Here is a 20,364-nt window from a genome sequence, read left to right as displayed (position 1 = left end):
CCTGTGGCCCACTCTTATGCTGTGGTAAATCTGTATACCGTGTTCAGTGTTGGTGACAATATTAACCCACTGTAAGGGTAGCACACTTTTTAGTGATCAACCTGTGCCCACCTGTATTGTACCCTAGTCTAATGCCTTGTTCCCACCAAAACTGTTGCCTGGTGTTTCATAATGCCAGGCTAGTACCCACTAAAGCTACGTATGTCCTTGTATTATAGTAGGGGACCTGCACAATCAGGACTACAGTCCATTGTTATATACAGTAGTGACATACCTACTGTTTGTCTGCCTCTGTACCCAAGGGCTATGTAGTATCAGATATGTGCCCACCTGCACTCCACACCAACATTATAGTGACAACCTCTAACCCCTTGTACCCTGGTGTTTTTCAGGGGTAGGCTTATGCCCATCCCTTTGGCATCTTGCTATTATAGCGACAGATCTGAGTCTGCATTGCATCCCAGTGTCATACAATGACAAAGCTGTGCTTACATATTATGTGCCCCAGAGGTAAATTGTAGAAAGTGCACAATGTCCTATGTATGTTACTCAGAATGGCCTCTTTGGTTTGTTACAAGTAGGAATGCTTCTTTGTCGGATAAGTGTTTCTCTCACCGTTGTTTCACTTTAGAATGGCTGATATGGTAATTGTATTCATTTGTTAATCAATGGGGAATGTTACTGTGTCTTGTGATGCTGGGAATTTGGGGGAGGGGTTTTTTTCGCGGGTTTTTTTTGGTGGAAGGGAGAGGCCGAGGAAGACGCTGAGGAAGGTGGACGTGTGCTGGACTGCTCGTAAGACCACCGGGGTGGTCCCAGGTGCGACGGCCGGATGGGTCGATTGGTTCGTTGATTGAGCTCCAACGAGTGCACTAACCAGACTGAACTTTGATAAGTTGGCGCCTTTTGTTTTTTTCCGTGTGTGTGTGTGTATGTATATATATATATATATAGTATTGCCTACTATTTTTTTAATTTTAGTAAACTCTTTAAAGTGTATTTCATAACGGTATTTGTTGTGGGTTTGATACTGTTGGCGGGCGCGAGGCATTAACTCGATTCTCACAGCACCTGCGTGTACGGGAGGTGGGATTGGTGTGAGGCTGGATCTCCTTTTTCCCCTAGACATATACCAGCCTGTTGGGTAAGGGTTACATTTGTGGGGTGCTCGTCCCGGATTGGATTGCCAGGGACTGTGGAATCGCGCAGGCAGCAGAGCGGAGATGGACAGAGATAAGTTTGTTAGTTGGTGCCAGTTTGAAGGTGTACCGGTGCAGTACGCATGCGTAGTAAGCGGAGTGGATTTTCGAGTTTCGGGAGACGCGATAGTGCGGGGTTAAGTTCGGTGAAGGGTATTGGGCAGGTAGAATTGGTAGCTAGACGGTGTGGTAAAGAGGTGTTGGTTCGTACGAGTGCTGAAGTCAGGACGGTGGGACTGCCGGCGACGGTCAGTGTACCGGGGGAGGAGGGGCCGTGGGGGCTCCACTCCTACAAGGATGAGGCTGAGGAGACATCGGGGGAAGAGCTAGAGCTAGAGGTGGACCCCAGAGAGGTGCCCGGCACTAGTAAAGTGAGGTGGGAGGAGGGAGTCGTGACTAAGCCCCGCTCCCCAGGTAGGGTGGAAGTCTCGGAGCTGGCAGCCGCACTTAACTCCCTGGTGGGGGTGGCCAAGAGGCCACAGCTGAAGCTGGGGGTGTTCTCCGGAGCCAAGCCTACTCCGGACGGGGAGGTGGACTATGAGACCTGGATCGAGCATACGTCCTTGATGTTAGAGGAGTGGCCAGGCTCGGAGGAGGAGAAGAGGCAGCGATTGGTGGGAAGTTTGAGGGGTTTAGCAGCCAAAATCGTCCGGGAGTTGAAAGCTGAGAAGCCTGGGGCCTCAGTGGAGGACTGCCTAGAAGTTTTGGAGGGAGCATTTGGGTTGTCAGGGGAACCCTGGCTGCTTTTAGCAGAGTTCCAACGCCTGGAACAATGGAGAAGGGAAAAGCTCTCCGAGTACATATTTAGGATGGAGGGGATGCTCTCGGGGCTGCGGCACCGGGGGGTAGTGAAGGCGACTGACGTGACTAGCGTGAGGATGAGTCAGGTATTCAGTGGCTCTCTGGAGGAGGACAAGGTGGCGTGGACTATCCGGCAGGCTTATAGGAAAGGTCCCCCTCCATCCTTCGGGCAACTGATTAGAGAGGTGCGAGAGGAAGAGAGAGCGTTGGGGCGGAAAAGGGGCATGGGCCTACGGGAGCAATCCTCAGCGATACAGGAAGTGGTGGCTGAGTGGAGGAATGACAATCCCCCGGGGAGTAGGGAACCCCCTTTGGAGGGGAGGGACAGGGGAGGTACCTACTCTCAGGGGCGATCAGTGCAGTGGATTGGGAGCAGGAGCCGTCCTGGGAGAGGAGGGGCGGCCGGCAGTGTGTGCTTTAACTGTGGGAAAGAGGGGCATTTCAGGTGGGACTGTGGAAGGCCGAGGGTGTGCTATAGCTGTGGAGAGGAGGGTCACTTTAGGTGGGATTGTGAGAGACAAGGAGTCCCGCGGAGGACAAGCCCCCCTGCGACTAAGAAGGGAGAGGTGTCGGGGAAACTTAGGAGAAGCTCAGTGAGGGAATGGACTGGATCCTCTGGAGGAACACGTTCCCAGAGATCAGCCGGAAGACCACCAGGTGCCCATGCCTCTGTTCCGGATGGGCTGGTAGGACCCCGTGCCAGTGTGGGTCTACGGATAGAGGGAATTTACGCAAAAGCCGTTCTTGATACGGGATCGCAGGTGACCTTATTGTACCGGTCTTTCTACAATCAATATCTAAAGCATTTGCCCGTAACCCCATTTGATGCCCTGCAGATTTGGGGTGTGAGCGAGGGTGACTACCCGTACGATGGGTACCTATCGGTGAGATTGGAGTTCTTGGAGGGCGATGTGGGAGTGTCGGAAGCTATTGAGACGTTGGTGTTGGTGTGTCCTGACCCGGTGGAAACCGGTGGTGCTGCCCTCCTGGTGGGGACTAACTCCCCAGTTGTGCGACGGCTCCTGGGAGCTTGTAAGGAGAAAGGGGGGGGAAGACTTTCTGGAGACCCTCTCAGTGCATCCAGTGTTTCGAGCAGTGTTCGCAGAAGGGGTTGCCTCCCAAGGGCTGGACCCGGAGTGTAAACGAGGGACGGTGTGGTGTACGCAGGCGAGACCCAAGGTGATCCGACCCGGGGAGGTAGCCCTAGTGATGGGGACCCCCAGATTCCCAGGAGTGCCGACGGGAGAAGCCCTGTTAGTAGACGCCCCAGACGATCTTGAAGGGGAGACACGATTTCCGGCGGGGGCGCTGGTGAGGCCCGAAGTGCAGAGACCAGGGGTGGTACATGCGAGGCGTATAGCTATAAGTGTCAGGAACACCACGGCAAGAGAAATCACCTTTAAGAGGGGAATGCCGCTGGCACATCTGTTCCCGGTGACAGTAATGTCCAGCCCACCAGTGCGGACCCCTAACGGGGAGGGATCGGAGCATCGAAGGGAGCTGACCACTGAAGCCTTTAACTTCGGGGATTCCCCAGTGTCGCCGGAGTGGAAATGCAAGCTAGTGGAGAAGATGCTGAAGATGGAAGCTGTTTTTTCTCGGGGCGAGTTTGATGTTGGCTGCTCCAAAAGCACTCGCCACACTATCCGGGTGACGGAGGACACTCCGTTCCGAGAGAGATCCCGGCGGCTGGCTCCGGCAGATGTTGAGGACGTGCGACAGCACTTGTGGAAGTTGAAGGAGGCCGGAATCATAGCTGAGTCTCGAAGTCCTTATGCGTCCCCAATAGTGGTGGCACGGAAGAAGAATGGGCGAGTGCGCATGTGTGTTGACTACAGGACGTTGAATCGGCGAACTGTCCCTGATCAATATACTGTCCCAAGAGTCGAGGATGCACTGGCCTGCCTGAGCAGTGCGAAGTTGTTCAGTGTGCTGGATTTAAGAAGTGGGTATTACCAGATCCCGATGAGTGCGGCCGATAAAGAGAAGACCGCTTTTATCTGCCCGCTGGGGTTCTTTCATTTCGAACGAATGCCCCAAGGCATATCCGGAGCCCCAGCCACCTTCCAGAGGCTCATGGAGGTGCTGGTGTAGCTGGACGATTTGATAGTGTTTGGATCGACTTTGGAGGAACATGAGGAGAGGCTGTTGAAGGTGTTGGGCCGGCTTATGAAGAAGGGTTGAAGCTTTCCCTGGACAAATGCCAGTTCTGCAAGTCGTCGGTTAACTACATTGGCCATATCATTTCGCGAGAGGGAGTGGCTACTGATCCAACCAAGATAGAGGCCGTGACCACCTGGCCGAGACCCCAGAAAGTGGGTGCTCTGCGCTCATTTTTGGGGTTCTGTGGGTATTACCGGCGATTTGTGAAAGGTTACGCCAAAGTGTGTCACCCGTTGACTCAGCTGTTGTGTGGCTATCCCCCGGTGGGGAAGAAGAGGACGGGGAACCAGAGGCAGGATGCTGGAGGATACTGGAACCCGGCGGAACCTTTTGGCTCGAGATGGGATGATCAATGTGAAGAGGCGTTCCGATCTTTGAAAAGGGCACTGACCCAGGCCCCGGTGTTGGCTTTTGCCGATCCCCAGAAGCCATATGTGCTGCACACGGATGCCAGCCGAGAGGGTCTCGGGGCTGTTCTGTACCAGGAGCATGGCAAAGCATTGAGACCGGTAGCCTTTGTCAGCCGAAGCTTGTCGCCATCGGAGATAAACTATCCCACTCACAAGTTGGAGTTCCTGGCGCTGAAGTGGGCGGTGGTGGACAAGCTAGGCGATTACCTGTACGGAGCCAAGTTTGAGGTGAGAACGGATAACAATCCTCTCACTTATATTTTGACTTCGGCGAAGCTGGATGCCACCGGATATCGGTGGCTGGCGGCCTTGTCGGTATATGATTTCAGCCTGAGGTACCACCCCGGAAGCAAGAATGTCGATACGGATGCATTGTCTCGTCGGGAGCCGGGGGAGGAGGAGAGGGACGAGGAGTGGGAGAATGTCCCTGCCCCTGGAGTGAAGGCAATGTGTCAGTTTGCTATCACTGTGAGGGCCGAGGGAAGAGTGAGGCTGGAACGAGCCGTGGACCATTTGGGGGTTTTTGACGACGCCATACCCCTAGTTTACTGTGACCTGACCGCACTGGGGACTAAACAGTTGCCGGAACTGAGTCCGGGGGAAGTGGCAACTGCTCAGCAAAATGACCCGTGCATTGGCACAGTGTGGAGAGCGGTCGAGAAGGGGGATGCGGCGTTGGCTGAGCAGGCGAAACACCCATGCGTGCCTCTGTTGTTGAAGGAGTGGTCTCGGTTGAAGTTAAAGAACAAAATCTTGTACGGGGTAACGACGCCTCCGGACCAACCCCGCTGTTGGCAACTGGTCCTGCCGGAGGAGTATCGCCAGACTGTACTCCAGGCCTTACATGATGATTCTGGACACTTGGGGGTGGAAAAGACATATGGATTGCTCAAAGACCGGTTCTACTGGCCCCGGATGAGGGGGGACATCGAAGAATACTGTAGGGGATGCAGTCGTTGCATCCAGAGGAAGACCCTGCCAGCGTTGGCGGCTCCACTGTTGCACTTGCAGAGTGCGGGACCTCTGGACCTGGTATGTATGGATTTCCTGTCGATTGAGCCTGACACCAGCAACACCGCAAATGTCTTAGTCATCACCGATCATTACACTCGCTATGCTCAGGCATTTCCCACCAAGGATCAGAAGGCGACGACAGTGGCGAAGGTGTTATGGGAGAAGTACTTTGTGCATTACGGCCTTCCCAGGCGAATCCATAGTGATCAGGGGAGGGACTTTGAGAGCCCCCTTATCCAGGAATTACTGACTATGCTTGGGGTTGAGAAATCCAGGACTACCCCTTACCACCCACAGGGAGATCCTCAGCCAGAGAGATTCAACAGGACCCTGTTGGATATGCTCGGGACGCTGGAGATTGGGCAGAAAAGCAGGTGGAGTCGTCGTATTGGACAATTGGTTCACTGTTACAATTGTACTCGCAATGATGCTACAGGGTATTCGCCCTATTATCTGATGTTTGGGCGGGAAGCGAGGTTGCCCATTGACGTGTGTTTTGGAGGTGGAGTGGGTGAATTTCCCGGGAAGTCCTATCTAAAGTACGTGTCCGACATGAAGAGGGAGTTACAGCGGGCGTACGAGTTGGCCGAGGCGGCGGCTACCAAACAAAATCAGAGGAATAAGATGCGGTATGATCGAAAGGTGAAGTTTGTACAATTATTACCGGGCGACCGGGTCCTTTTACGGAATTTGGGACACCCTGGTAAGCACAAGTTGGCAGATCGATGGGCGGCCAGCCCCTATGTAATAGAGAGCCAGATGCCGAACCTGCCAGTTTACCGGGTGAAACCCGAGGATGGAAAAGGGCCTATCAAGGTACTCCATAGGAATCACCTGCTGCCACTGGGTCAAGCGGTGCAGGTGGATAAGGAGCCCGAGTGGGAGGTTACGCCTAGTACAAGGACTCTGCGAGGGCGCGGAGAACGGGAAGAGCCTGCTGCTGAAGAGCGGGGACGGGTCCCTCACCCGGGAATGGCTACCGATTCAGAGGAGGACGACTCAGATGAGTGGGCCCTGTTCCCATTCGCTGGTGCTCCAGTACCAGGAGAGGAGGCTCCTGGCCCTTCCCATACTGAATTGGGTGAGAGGAGGGAAAGTCTTGAGGGCCAGATGGAGAGGCAGCCTACATTGGTGGGAGAGAGGGTGGAACCCGAGCGTGAGCCGGAGAGATCTCAGGTGAGGGAGGACCCCTGTGAGGAAGGGGGTGCGGGTCTGTCAGGTAGACCTGGGGTGTCCGAGACAGTGGGTTCGCAGGTGACGAGGGAGCCCAGTGGGGCAGAAGGGGTATGGAGATCTCAGAGGATTAGGCGCCCCCCGGAGAGGTTGACATATGTGGTGCCGGGAGAACCAAGTGTGATTTCTACTGCTCTGGGTAGTTATGTCACTGCGTTCTGCACCTGGGTTGGGTTTTGTGTGTGCAAGAAGCTTTGGGGAACTCTAGTAATGCCATGAGGGCATGACATTTGCTGGTGGGGAGAGAATGTACAATGTCCTGTGTATGTTACTCAGAATGGCCTCTTTGGTTCGTTACAAGTAGGAATGCTTCTTTGTCGGATAAGTGTTTCTCTCACCATTGTTTCACTTTAGAATGGCTGATATGGTAATTGTATTCATTTGTTAATCAATGGGGAATGTTACTGTGTCTTGTGATGCTGGGAATTTGGGGGAGGGGTTTTTTTCGCGGTTTTTTTTTGGTGGAAGGGAGAGGCCGAGGAAGACGCTGAGGAAGGTGGACATGTGCTGGACTGCTCGTAAGACCACCGGGGTGGTCCCAGGTGCGACGGCCGGATGGGTCGATTGGTTCGTTGATTGAGCTCCAACGAGTGCACTAACCAGACTGAACTTTGATAAGTTGGCGCCTTTTGTTTTTTTCCGTGTGTGTGTGTGTGTGTGTGTGTGTGTGTGTGTGTGTGTATATATATATATATATATAGTATTGCCTACTATTTTTTTAATTTTAGTAAACTCTTTAAAGTGTATTTCATAACGGTATTTGTTGTGGGTTTGATACTGTTGGCGGGCGCGAGGCATTAACTCGATTCTCACAGCACCTGCGTGTACGGGAGGTGGGTTGGAGAGTAGCTGGATCTCCTTTTTCCCCTTGACATATACCATCCTGTTGGGTAAGGGTTACATTTATTGCATCCCAGTGTCATACAATGACAAAACTGTGCTTACATATTATGTGCCCCAGAGGTAAATTGTAGAAAGTCTGCAAGAAGGCTTTTTAGAGCAAACTGTGGTCAAGCCCACTAGGGAGAACACAATTTTGTATTGGGTGTTGTGTAATGGACCAGATTTGATTAGGGATCTTAAGGTAAAGGAGCCATTAGGAGGCAGTGATGATAATAGAATTCATCCTGCAGTTTGAGAGGGAGAAGCTAAAATCAGATGTATCGGTATTACAGTTAAGTAAAAGTAACTACAGAAGCATGACAGAGGAACTAGAGTTTCTGGGAATAATTCTGAAGACACGGGTTTGGTTTGTCCCAAACAAGAGGAACCATTCTAAAGGGAGAAATTAAGCAACTGTGGCTGAGAAGGGAAGTCAAAGACAGTATAAAAACAAAGGAGAGGATATGCTATATAGAAAAATTAGAAGTAAGCTAGTGGATTGGGAAGTTTTTAAAAACCAACAGAAGTCAACTAAAAAAGTAATGAGAAAAAAGATGAAATATGAAGGTAAGGTAGCCAATATTATAAAAGAGGATACCATTTTTTTCAGATGTAAAAAGAATAAAAAGTGGAAATAATGGACATCACACTGCTGGTAAAAGATGTTGAAGATGCAGTAATGAGGAACAAAGAAATAAAGGACAAAGTAGTAAGTATTTTGCATTTGTCTTCACTGTAAAAAAAAACCAGCAGTATGCCAGAAATATGCGAGTGTCAGGGACTGAAGTGAGTGTAGTCACTATTACTAAGGAGAAGGTCTGAACATAGATATCACCTGAGCTAGATGGACCACACCCCTGGGTTTTGAAAGAAGTAGCTGAAAAGATTATGAAGGTATTAATAGACATCTTTCAGGCATCACTATATTCTAGAGTGGTTCTGGAAGACGGAAAATGTGTAAATGACTCTTCACTCTTTAAGAAGGGAGGGAGGCAAAAGACAGGAAATTATAGGTTAGTTAGCCTAACATCAGTGGCTGGGATGCTGTTAGAGTCCATTATTATGCATGAAGTTTTGGGATGCATAGAGGCACATAATAAAGTAGGCCAAAGTCAGCATAGTTTCCTTAAAGGGAAGCCTAGCCCAGTAGATCTATTGGGATTATTCGAGGAAATAACGGGCAGAGTAGACAAAGGAGAGTCAGTGGATGCTGTTACTTGGATTTTCAGTAGGCCTTTAACAAGGTGTCACACATAAGGTTGCCAAAATAGATAGGAGGTCCATAGTATTACAGGAAAGGTATTAGCATGCATGGAAGGTTGACAGACTGGCAGAAAGCAAAGATTGGGAATAAAGCGGCTTTGAGGGCTTTGATGCCTTTGCAGTCCAGTTTGCAGATAATGTAAAGAGTAGTAGTGGGGCAGGTAGTGTTGAGGAAGCAAGAAATCTGCAGAAGGACCTGGACTAATTCGGGGAACATGCAAAGAAGCGGCAGATGGAACAGAATGCATGTAAGTGTATGGTTGTGCATTTCGGCAGAAAGAATAAAGGCATTGACTGTTTCTAAGCAGGGAGTGAACACAGAAATCAGAGGTGCAAGAACTTAAGGTACTGCAGGTCAACCCCATCATTGAGCTGCCTGGTGGAGGAGGAGGAGCTGGACTTGGTGCAGACAGGGTTACTGCCAGTGACAGGAAGGCATCAGATTCAGTGCTCAAAAGCAGGGTGCAGTGTAATAGTGGGTGATTGTCTTGGACGCTTCTCTTGCGATTGCAACACCCTGTGGGACATTGATAAAATAAAACGCTGCGAGTCTGTTTCTCTTGTTCATTGGAGATAGACGAGGTGGGGGGAGGGGGAAGCTGTGTGGCCTCGGCTGCAATGAGGACCAGACCTCAAGTTGCAGGCTGGCCTGTTGCAGCAGTGCAGCAGAGGAGATGCTGGAGGTGGTGTCACATGGCACTCAAGCTGGGTTGGTGGCGAGCCCCTTCACTCAATGCTGCCCGCTAGTGTTTAATTGGTGGAATGACATGCTGGGTTGCATGCATTTATTCATCTGCGGATTGCAGCCCGCAGCTGTCTGTAAGGAGTTTGCATGTTCTTCCCATGACCTCATGGGTTTCCTCCCACAGTCCAAAGACATATTGTTTGATAAGTTAATTGGTCATCATAAATTGTCTCATGATTAGGCTAGGGGCTGCTGGGCAGCATGGCTCGAAAGGCTGGAAGGGCCTGTTGCGCATTATACCTCAATAAATAAATCAAAGTACTTGTTCTTGCCAATCACACCCATGTACCAGCAATTTATAGGACATGTCACTCAGGGACTTGAGCTATATACAATACCTGTTAAAAAGTATTCACCTCCCTTGGAAGTCTCATGTTTTACTGTTTTACACCATTGAATCAGTGGATTTAATTTGGCTTTTTTTTGCCACTAATCAACAGAAAAATACCTTTTCCTCTCAAAGTGAAAACAGATCTCTACAAAGTGATCTAAATTTGTTATAAATATAAAGCTCAAAATAACTAATTGCATAATTATTCACCCCTTCAAGTCAGTATTTAGTAGGTGCACCATTGGCAGCAATTACAGCCTTGGGTCTGTGTGGATAGGTCCCTATCAGTTTTGTTCATCTGGACACAGCAATTTTTCCCCATTCTATTTTACAAAACTGTTCAAGCTCTGTCAGATTGCATGGGCATTGTGAGGGAACAGCCCTTTTCAAGTCCAGCCACAAATTCTCAATTGGATTGAGGTCTGGACTCTGACTTGGCCACTCCTGGACATTAACTTTGTTGTTTTTAGGCTATTCCTGTGTAGCTTTGGCTTTATGCTTGAGTCATTGTCTTGCTGGAAAACAAATCTCCCAAGTTGCAGTTCGGTTTTCCTCCAGGATTTCCCTGTATCTTACTGCATTCATTTTACCTTCACAAGCCTTCCAGGGCCTGCTGCAGTGAAGTGTCCCCACAGCATGATGCAGCCACCACTATGCTTCATGGTAGGGATAGTGTGTTTTTGGTGATGTGCAGTGCTTGATTTATGTCAAACATAGTGTTTAATCTGATGTCCAAAAAGCTCAATTTGGTTTTTATCAGACCATAGAACTTTCTTCTAGGTGACTTCAGTCCCCCACATGCCTTGCAGCAAGCTAGCTGACACCTTATGTGACTTTTTTTTCAGCAGTAGCTTTCTCTTAGCCATTCTCCCATAAGCTGCAATTGGCGAAGCACTTGGGCAACAGTTGTTGTATGCGCAGTCTCTCCCATCTCAGCCACTGAAAGTTGCAACTCCTCCAGAGTTGTCTTACGCCTCTTGATGGCCTCCCTCACTAGTCCCCCTTGCATGGTCATCCCGCTCCAGGCAGATTTACAGTTGTGCCATATTCTTTCCACTTCTTGATGTTGACCTAACTGGACTCCAAGGGATACTCAGTGACTTGGAAATTTTCTTGTATCCATCTCCTGACTCGTGCTATTCAAGAGCCTTTTTGCGGAGATGCTAGGTGTTTTTTTATCTTCATGGTGTAGTTTTTGCTAGGGTACTGACTCACCAGCAGTTTAACCCTCCAAATACACGTGTATTTTTACTATGATCAACTGAAACACCTTGAATGCACACAGGTGATCTCTATTGAACTAATTATGTGACTTCTAAAACCAATTGGCGGGACCAGTGCTGATTTGGTGTAGCAAACTAAAGGGGGTGAATACTTATACAATCAATTATTTTGTGTTTTATATTTGTAATTAATTTAGGTCACTTTGTAGAATCTGTTTTCACTTTGACACAAATAGCTTTTTTTTCTGTTGATCAGTGTCAAAAATAGCCAAATTAAATCCACCGTGATTCAATGTTGTAAATCAATAAAACAAAGACTTCCAAGGGAGGTGAATACTTTGTATAGGCACCATATATGCTTTTTGTGTGGCTGTATGCTTATTTGCTACCTTATGTGCCTTGTGCTGTTTATGACTTGTTTTTGTTCCTTTTCAAACCTTGTGGTGCATCAGGTGGTATTTTTGCCGTTTCCATGGTATTTGTGTTTTAATGAGGCCAAGTTGCTAGCTCCACCCAGCGCAGATGGAAGGAACCAGCCAGATTGGAACTTGTGACCTTTTACTTCAAAGTCTGGTGCTGATGCCACTACACCACCGACTGGCAGTGCGTGACTATTGGTGCTGTGTTTTTCACCTTGGTCCCGAATGAATGCTGTTTTGTTTGGCTGCACTGATGGGTATTCACGTATAGTTGAATGATAATTAAACTTGAACTTGGTCTCGTTGAAACCTACCAAATATTAAAAGGCCTAAATAGAATGGATAGAGGATGTTTCAAATGGTGAGGGAGTCTAAGACCAGGGGGCACTGCCTCAGAGTAGAAGGACATCCCTTAGGACAGACATGAGGAAGATTTCTTTAGCCAGAGGATGGTGAATTTGTGGAGGTCATTGGCACAAACGGCGGCGGAGGCCAACTCATTGGTTATATTTAAAGTGAAATTGATAGGTTCTTGATTAGTAAGAGGGTCAAAGGTTACATGGCAAAAGGAGGAGAAAGAGGTTGAAGCAAAATAAATCAGCCATGATCAAATGGTGGGACAGACTCAATGGGCTGAATGGCCTAATTCTGCTCCTATGCCTTGTGGTCTTATTATTATTGACTATGTTTGCCATTACTAGATCTCAGTATTATAGCAACAAACCCTACTCACTCATACTCAACCGAAAAATTAATTAGTTTTGGGCATAAACACACCCTTACTCTACCTCAGTTTTGTAGAAGCAGACCTGTACCCACTAGGAATCTACCTCCGTGAAATAATTGATGGAAACAAAACAGTAAAATTCATGCACCCGGATGCATTATTGAGTTAACTGACCTCAGCTGCGAGAGTGCCAAGACTTCTGCTGTCCATCTGTACAGATTACATCGTAGCACTGAATGAGTCAGGCAGAGGCTGCTACAGCAATGATAATCTTGTGATTGCCAAACTTGCTGAACAGGCATCATCTTGACTGGCATGTGACCTTTTAAAACTCGATCGTATAATCAAAGAGGAACTTGTGCTCAGCAACCATCTATTTGGGATTGGTTTGGGAGAAGGGGAAGTTGAGCCTTAAGAGGAAGAGAAGTGGATGACAAATAGAAGTGAAAATGAACAAAAAAGGCAATTTATAGTCTTATGTCCTGCTAAACAAAAATACAGCAATATCAAGACAGTAAAATGTTGCTTTGATTTAAAGCCATGTGGTGTTAAACATTAAATAAGACACAATGACTCACTGAGGACACATGTCAGTGTTTTGATATGCATTTTTCTTACTCAATCATGTGAATGATTTTGAAGTCTTAGTATTTTGCAATGACTTTGTGCTCCAAATGCTTATTAACTTGTCTATTCACTCTAGAGTTTAGCAAACTTTCTGCCTTTCCCAAATATTCTCTGTTTCAAAACTTTGAATGTTTGAATAATATATGCACTCTGCTAAAAACCCTTTTTTAAAATGTTTCTCATGTGAACAGTCCAACATATAGCATGATTGCTTTCTTAACTGTTGAGGTGATATTTTGTCAAGTAATATTAACCTTTTCAGCTTTGAGTCGCTCCGGCCTATTCTCCGGAGGAGCCTTTTCATTGCACCATCTTCTTGATTAACTTTTAATAACCTCTGCTGTGACCACCTAAGTGGAACTGAAGTTATGGTAGTCATGAAAGTCACTGAACACTTAAAATGACAAAAGGGAACCGCACAAATTTGCCCCAAACTCATTAATGTTAATGATAAGTAATCGTTTGGAAAGCAGCTACTTTGTTTTCTCAATGATGCCCATTATGAATGCAACTGCTGTACAAACATCAATGATAACCTACGTAATTGTGCCGATTATTTATTAAAGGACGACTCTAGGGAAAACTCACATACAAAAAAATCACACCATTCAACCTCGAGTATTTGGCAGTTGCTAAGGAAACAAAGGTTACTTTCAAATTATTTATCTGTCGGATGATTGCATCTGATCCACAGAAAAATGGGAAAGTTCAAGGTTCATTTTCTGGCAGCAATGAATTAACGAGAATATGCCTGTAGGCTAGGGAGGGAATAAAAGTTAATCAGTTAACACCGCCCATTACGTGCAGTGTGACATTGAGTGTGGGCTATGATTTCCTTGTGGTTGACTTGCCTGCTGAACCGCCACTTACATGAACAGTAACCACTCCACAAAGAAACAGCTTTGTGCAGCATGCACCTGGGCTATTGATTTCAGCTTTTTCCTCCCTGTTTACCTTTTCCTCTATTGAAGGTATTGATTCATAATTGAGCAGGTGCCTGCAGCCATTTGGTGTATCATGCTTATGACTTCTTTCATGTTTGAGGAAGGATTATACAAAATAATTATTCACTACATATATATTTCATTGAATGTTGGGAAGACCAAATCCATTGTCTTCAGGCTCTGTCACAAAGTCTAATTCCAAGTTATTGGCTGCATTCCATGCCCTCAAAATGGTCTGAAAGTGATTCAGACATTTGGAAACTTTGATGTCATATCTGATCACAAGTTTTGGCTTTCATGCTGTGAAGTTCATCTCCATACACTGTCCAACTCTGGCCCTCTGTCATCTTTCATGCTGGGGAGATCCTCATAAACACCTTTGTCACTTCCAACACACTTTGCTGAGTCCTCCTCAATCTGCTCTGAGGAGCCTAGCTGAATGCACTCAGTCTCCTTCCCAGGGTTGAGGAATCAGAAGCTCGAGGGCAGGCGAAAGGTTTAATTTAATGGCAACTCGAAGAGCATTTTTTTCCCACAGAGAAGTTGGTAGTGGGTATATATGTGAAATGAACTTCCAGAGGAAGTAGTTGAGGCAGGGGTAATAACAACTTTTAAGAGCCATTTGGACAATTATGCAGATTAGAAGGTTAGCTGGCATATGGGACTGGGTTAAATGGGCATCTTGGTCAGCGTGGACTAGTTGGGCTGAAAGGACTGTTTCAGTGTTCTATGATTTCATGCTCTGTAAATCAGATCATTCAAATGTTTGCTTTCTCTGCTATAAATCTGTACCAATTCCTGTTTCAGCTCTATACTTGTTCATCTATACTGGACAAGAAACATACTGATTTTCAAATTTTCATTGTTGGCTTCAAACCATTTGGGTCTCTCACTTTTGTCCTCTGTAATCTCCTCTCGCCCTGTAGTTTTAAGATGTGTTCTCTCTTCCTGTCCTGGACTTTGCAGATTCTTGAATTTAATGACTCTACCACTGACACCCATGCCTTCAGCTGCCTTGGTCTAAATATATGTTTTCTCCAAAAGATACTTATTAGCGGTAGTCAGTGTGGCTTTATGTGCGGGAGGCTTGCCTCACAAATTTGAATAAGCTTATTGAAGAGGTGACAAAAATGATTGTTGAGGGCAGCAGATTGGATGTTGTCTCTATGGACTTCGCTGAAGCATTTGACAAGGCCCCTCCTGGTAAGCTGGTTCAGAAGAGATCCATGGTGATTTGGTAATTTAGATGCAAAATTGGCTTGGTCAAAGAAGAGAGGATAGTGGAGAAGGTGTAGAAGAGGATCAGTAGGATGTTGCCAGGAACAGAGAGTATTAACCACAAGGAGAGTTTTGATAAAGTTTGATTGATTTCTCTGAAGCATCAGAAGCTGAGGGGCAACCTGGTAGAAGTATATAAAATCATCCCAAGCATAGTTAGGGTCAGAGTTATTTTTTCCAGTGTGAAAATGTCAGATACCACAGCAGCTGGGTTAATGGTGAAAGGGGGAAAATCCAAAGGAGATATGTAAGGCAATACAGAGAGAGTGGTGAGTACTCAGAATAATTGCCAGGAGAGATGGTAAAAACAATCATGATAGCGATGCTTGGGAGTCATTTTGAAAGATGCATGGACAGGCCGTGAACAGAGGCATGCAAATGGAACTAGTTACATTGGCATCATGCTGGTGCAGACATGGTGAGTTGAAGGCCCTGTCCCTGTGTTCTATGGTTCCATATCCATGTTCTATGTCATACACTAGTTATACTTTAGAATAGGTGCTCTTCTATGAGATAAATATTTGCCTCCACACAGGCAAACAACCAAATGAGCAAAAGAATTTGATATATTTCTCTTTCAGTTAAATTATGGGTAGCGATCTTTCAATCAACATCATATAAAATGTTTTGGTTGAAATATTGCCATAACAGAGTTACACTATTTACAATACAAAAGTGGGTCTAAAATCATGACTGATCATTGCAATGTAAAGAAAAGGAGCAGGGCTTGGCCCTCCAGTTCTGTTCTGCCATTGACCAACATCACAGGTAATCTACCTCAGCACCATTTTCCAACACTGTCGCCATATCCCTTTAATTTCTTCAAAGCTCTGAAATCTATTTATGCCTGCTTTGACTGAAGTCAGTGGCTGAGCCTCCACAGCCCTCCATGTAGAGAATTCCACAGGTTTGTTGCCCTCTCAATGGAAAAATAAATTTCTCCATATTCTCAGTCCCGAATGGTAGATGGAGAATGTTGGGCAGGTAAGTTGTACCTGTAATTAGACGATGACAGATAAGGAACCGTGGGAAGCACAGTTCGTTACATGTAAGTACCACAAAGTTTCTTTATCAATCATGTAGCCAATCAGATCTCTCTGTGGTCTTTCTGTACTCCTTACACACAAATACCACCCAGCTTTCTAACATCAGGAGACTTGGATTAATAACAATCAATTCCCCTCATCTAAGTGATTTACATGGATTGTAAATAGAATGATGATCAAATCATCAAAGTAAGAGCTATGGCATGCACAGTGAATTTCATGAGAACATGACAGAGCCACTCAACCCTGCCATTCAAAACATGATGGCTGATATTTTACCTCAATGCTTTTTTCATGATCTGATCCTACAACCCTTGATTCCTTTAATATTGAAAAACTTGTTCATCTCTGTTCTTGTGTATACTCATCAATTGACCATCCACAGCATCCCCTGGATAGACAATTCCAAAGCTTCGTTATCTTTTGGGTAACGATGTTCCTTTTTACTTCACTTCTGACTGGACAATCCCCTAATGTTGAGCTCCTGCTTCTGGACAGCCCAAGCAGGGGAAGCACCATGCCTGTTTTTACACCATCAAGCCACAAGAAAGTAGCGTCCCATCATCAAGGACCCCCATCATCCAAGCCATGTTCTCTTCTTGCTGGTGCCATCAGGAAGATGGTACAGGAGCCTCAGGACCCACACCACCTGGTTCAAGAACAGTTCTTACCCCTCAACTATCAGGCTCTTGAGCCAGAGTGGATAACTTCACTAACTGCATCACTGAACTCTTCCCAGAACCTATAAACTCACTTTCATGGACTCTTCATCTCATGTTCTCGATGTTTATTGCTTATTTCTTTCTTCTTCTTCTCCTTCTTTTGTATTTGCACAGTTTATTGTCTTTTGCACATTGTTTGTCCATCTTGTTGAGTGTGGACTTTAATTGATTCTATTGTTTCTTGGATTTACTGTGTATGCCCGCAGGGTTGTATATGGTGACATTTATATACTTTGAACTTTGAACCTGTGGAATCACTTTCAAGGATCCTACAACTCATGTTCTTGATAGTATTTATGTATTTACTTTTGTATTTGCACAGTTTGTCTTTTGCACAGTAATTATTTGTCAGTCTTTGTGTGTAGGTTTTCATTGATTATGTTGTTTTTCTTTGTTCTACTGTGAATATCTGCAAGAAAATGAATCTCTGGGTAGTATGTAGCGACATATACATGGTAATAAATTTACTTTGAACTTTGAACAAGGGATTTTACATTTCAAATAATTTGCATTTATTATTTTCAGTCCTTGAGGATAGGTTTAATTTGTTTACTCTCTCCACTTTGGACAAACCCTCCCATTCCCAGGTATAAATCTAGTAAGCATTAACTTCACTTTCTCAATGGCAAGTATATCCTTGTGTAGGGATTCAGACCTGCACTCAATATTTCATACATAGTTTAATCAAGGCTTGAGCTGGCCCATGGCCTGTTGATTGACCTGCACAAATGATAGCTTAATTTTCGATTATTTTTAAGAACTGTTTTGAGCATCCATTCTCTAAATTTGCCATGGACAGTTAAGGTTCATATTTGCAGAATAAAGTCTCTTACAAAAATGTGATAATTGTTGATATAATGACTACCAACCATACTGCTCAAAAAGGATCAGTTTAAGTTTTGCATGAAGAAAATCCTCAGAGATTTAAAAAATATATATTTTTTTCATGCAACTAATCTTCCTATTCCAATATTTGACTCTAATTGACCCGCCGTCATTTTTATGTTTCTTTCTCAATCAGATCCTATTGGTTAAGAATATAATCAGTTGGTACCATCATTCAAAAAGCAGAAATGCTTCTGTCCCCTCTGTTCACAGTTCCACCAAGCTGCAGGACAAATGAGATTAATTTAGAAGTCTGAAGCAAGATGTCAAATGATGCACATCTAGGATTAATAACGATGTTTGGAGGTGATTCTGGGCTCAGACTAAATCTTTTGCAATATTTGTTTGAGTTTTCCAGATGGGCCTTTTTAAAGAATTTTAGCCGTGTTTTTGTTCATCTGTCCTCTGATGTTGGTTAGGGTAGGGGAATAGGAACTGGTTGTTGCAGAAACTGGAGAGTGAGTACAGTACCACAGTCAAGGACACACAGGTTTCACTTCTGCTTATTCAATCATGAGGAAATTCGGGCTCTATTCCAAGTTAGTACTTTACTTAAGAGCCTTTGCTGGCCCAGTTACCACTTGCTGAAACAGTGATTTCTCTCAATTTCTAAAAATGCCTACTGCTATAAAACCATCAATATAAAGTGCATGTGGATAATTGCTTCAAGCTGAATATTAAATAGATCTGTTCCTAGTGTTTATATCTAAGTTAATTGTTGTTGCTTCAATCTATTCTCCAGAGTTTGAAAACCAATATGAAGCACTAACTGCTTTTAACAACCTATAGCAAGATCTGAACCTTAGACCTTCTTGATCTGTACAGTTTGGTCATAATGGATAATACCCTCATTCACTGTTCTTTAAGAATCAAACTAACACCAACACACCCACTTCACGGACAATTGATAACTAATTTAATAATTTATTCGATCCAGGAAAATGGAAATCTGATTGAATCGCATCCTGTTCATTTAGTTTTCAGAGCTGTGTCCAATCTTTAAAGTCATTGCCTTTGTCTGATTTTCATCCTTAGTTTTGTCTTGTTTCTTATTAAAATAGGAGTAATTTCTGTGCCTTTGCTAAACCAAGGAAACAGAGTCCTGATAAGAAGTTTTCCATGGGGCCTTCTTATCAGGTGTAAAAGTCATATTAAATTCATGCTCACTACTTTGAATGGTAAGCCTGGAATATGGATTCAGCTCATGGCAAAAATAAAATTGGGTATTGTTTTCTATATTATTACTCCCATTTAACACTGATGACACTGTAATTTTGTTGACCAAATGGACGCTTCTTAAAGTTAATTCAATGCACATTACTTTGAAGTTTGGTTCCTTAAGGTTGTTATAGCTAGGAGTGGTAGTGGGGACAAGCTCTGACTACCTATTAAATGCTCCCAAGGGCATGCAACTCAAATAGCGTCTGGGAACCAAGTCCAGCTCCTGGCCTTCACATGTGGATTAGTTACTAAGCCCAGTGGAACTGTTTCTACTGACAGGAGAAGGGGCAAAGGTGGGCTACTGGCGTCTTGAAACCAGTCACTTCAGGCAGATGGGGCTTGTCAGTCGTGGTTGGCAGCTCATTTTGGAGAAGAAAAACTCTGATCTCCGACCTCTGCTGCCTTGCTGCAATACCCACTCATGAGGAGGGCTTCAGGAGGAAACCCAGAGGGAAAAATCCAGAGCTGGAGTCCCTGAGGCAATCTTATGTTGAGTTCATCGCTGACTAGCAACTCCTGCAACACGGCTGGTGCCTAACTGTAATGGTGTCTGTCATTCCTTTGGGTTCATCAGATGCATGGTGAGGGGGAGATTGCTACATGGGCAACAGTTTGTTCTCCATGTTGCACTGTCCTGGCTTGCATACCTAGACAGCTAGAACACAACATCCTTGGTTGATTCTGTTGGACAGAAGCCTCAAAGTTTGAAGAACTGACAGAAATGTATATGAACTTATATGCATAATTCTTGGGAGTTTAGGTATCATCATAAACTATCACTTGTTATATGTCCAGAAGCTCATCTGGGAGATAATAATCTATCATGTCTATTTTGATCCATTTGGATTTAGATAAACCAAGAGATTTAAAAATACAGGGCAGTCACAGCTTTTGTAGTACATTAAAGCTATAAAATGGACACTTTGACATGAAGGGAATCAGGAAAACTACTGATGCTGAGAAAGCATTAACTTTAAATCTGCAGAAGAAGATACTTGTAAAGTGAAAGGAAGAGACAACTGAACACAAGAGAAGGAGAAATTATGGATTATTTTCACTTGGTTGTCTTTCACAGTTCAAGTATTTCTCAAGGCATGTATAGACAAATCAAGTACTTATCTTCCAAATGAGTTTTACATTTACATTAGAGATAATCTGATATGCTTAGTTTACTTGAATTCCAGCAAAACAATTGTGAATAATATCAACAGTCCTTCTGAGATTAAAATTT

General features: G+C 45.2%; 1 protein-coding gene across 10 annotated transcripts in view; it reads left to right on the top strand.

The window, feature by feature from the left end:
* Positions 1-550: 550 nt before the first annotated feature.
* The window catches only part of abl2 (c-abl oncogene 2, non-receptor tyrosine kinase), a 153,873-nt gene continuing 134,059 nt past the window's right edge, over positions 551-20,364 (top strand). For 5 of the 10 annotated variants that reach the window (XM_059984534.1, XM_059984537.1, XM_059984536.1 and 2 more), the window contains exons 1-2: positions 7,048-7,362; positions 8,313-8,411. The gene's annotated coding sequence lies outside the window, so the exon portion shown is untranslated. Of the gene's footprint in view, positions 820-2,626; positions 2,762-7,047; positions 7,363-7,420; positions 7,439-7,508; positions 7,711-8,312; positions 8,412-20,364 lie in introns of those variants that run through there. The other 5 variants (XM_059984532.1, XM_059984529.1, XM_059984531.1 and 2 more) reach the window with 5 other exon arrangements.

Source organism: Hypanus sabinus, chromosome 11 (genome assembly GCF_030144855.1).
Source record: "Hypanus sabinus isolate sHypSab1 chromosome 11, sHypSab1.hap1, whole genome shotgun sequence".
Classification (NCBI taxonomy): domain Eukaryota; kingdom Metazoa; phylum Chordata; class Chondrichthyes; order Myliobatiformes; family Dasyatidae; genus Hypanus; species Hypanus sabinus.
This window is presented reverse-complemented; position numbering and strand designations above follow the sequence as displayed.